The sequence below is a fragment of the Myotis daubentonii genome, chromosome 1 (genome assembly GCF_963259705.1).
Source record: "Myotis daubentonii chromosome 1, mMyoDau2.1, whole genome shotgun sequence".
Lineage (NCBI taxonomy): Eukaryota > Metazoa > Chordata > Mammalia > Chiroptera > Vespertilionidae > Myotis > Myotis daubentonii.
Window position 1 is genome coordinate 157897744 of NC_081840.1, and position 1743 is coordinate 157899486.

General features: G+C 42.8%; 1 non-coding gene across 1 annotated transcript; it reads right to left on the reverse strand.

Moving 5' to 3' along the window:
* Positions 1-729: 729 nt before the first annotated feature.
* On the reverse strand, positions 730-892 carry LOC132224509 (U1 spliceosomal RNA). Its single transcript, XR_009450694.1, has one exon. It is a non-coding gene; the product is annotated as a U1 spliceosomal RNA (small nuclear RNA).
* Between the last annotated feature and the right edge of the window lie 851 nt (positions 893-1743).

The window sequence follows — 1743 nt, forward strand, 5'->3', positions numbered from 1 at the left end:
CTATAACCTCACACAGCATGTTACTGTACAAAACAACACAAAGCAAAATCAAGCACAAGAGGAAATGTTGCAATCAAGAGCTACAAGGAACACAAGAGGTGTGAGGCTGCTGCTGTTTTACAGAAAACTTTCATTTATAAGTAAAAAGAGTACACTCTAAAATAACCGTAAAAAGGCCCTAGCCAGTTTGACTCAGTGAATAGAGCGCTGGCCTGCGGACTGAAGGGTCCCGGGTTTGGTACCAGTCCAGGGCACATGCCTAGGTTGTGGGCTCGATCCCCAGTAGGGGGCGTGCAGGAAGCAGCCAATCAATGAGTCTCTCTCATCATTGATGTTTTTATCTCTCCCTCTCCCTTCCTCTCTGAAACCAACAAAAAATATATTAAAATAAAATAACAGTAAAAAGTATAGTATAGAAAATACATAAACCACTGATAGAGTTGTTTATTATTATTTTTAAAATATATTTTATTGATTTTTTACAGAGAGGAAGAGAGAGGGATAGAGAGTTAGAAACATCGACGAGAGAGAAACATCGATCAGCTGCCTCCTGCACACTCCCTACTGGGTATGTGCCCGCAACCAAGGTACATGCCCTTGACTGGAATCGAACCTGGGACCCTTGAGTCCGCAGGCCGACGCTCTATCCACCAAGCCAAACCGGTTAGGGCCAGAGTTGTTTATTATTAAGTATTGTCTGTGCTATACTTTTTTTGGGGGGTGGGGGATGAGGGGAGAGTGCAAACATGGTCTCCCACTACCACATATTATGCAGTCGAGTTTCCCACATCTGGGGAAACCCAGGGATCAGCACATCCCACATGCAATGGGTAAGCCTTGCTCTGGGAAAACCACCTTTGTGATCATGGTATCTTCTCTGCCAGGGAAGTATCTCTGTGCTATACTTCTATACCACTGGCAGCACAGTAGTTTTATTTACACAGCATCACCACAAACATGTGAGTAATGCATTGCACTATGACATCATGATGGCTGTGATGTCACTAGGTGCTAGAAAATTTTCAGCTGGGTTCATGAATTAAAAAATGTAATATTGTTCATTCTTTCCTCTTTATTATAAGTAAAACTGTATAAAAGCAAGTGGCAGTAAGGAGCAAGGGGTCCCGGACTGTGTGAGGGTGCAGGCAGGGCTGGGGGACCCCCTTCTCCCCAGTGCATAAATTTTGTGCACCAGGCGTCTAGTATATAATATTTGATTCTGTTTATACAAAGTAAAAAACTAAACTGTATTTTTTGGAGATGCCTAAGTGCTAAAACTATGTAAAAGGTAAGTAAGGAAAGTGTACAGTTTAATGAAATATAAAGCAAACTACCATTTAGTCACCACTTAAATCAAACACTAGAAATTGCCAACATTCCAGAAGCCCCACCATCTTGCACACCCTGCCCTATCACAATGCTCTTTGTCTCTTCTAGAGGGAGCCACTAACCTCACTTTCTTTCTCTATAGTTTTGGCACATAATTGTGCACACTTTCCTTACTTACCTTTTACATAGTTTTAGCACTTAGGCATCTCCAAAAAATACAGTCTAGTTTTTTACTTTGTATAAACAGAATCAAATATTATATACTAGACGCCTGGTGCACAAAATTTATGCACTGGGGAGAAGGGGGTCCCCCAGCCCGGCCTGCACCCTCACACAGTCTGGGACCCCTTGCTCCTTACTGCCACTTGCTCTCTGCTCCTTACAGCTTAGCTCATTGTTCCTTAGCGCTGCCCC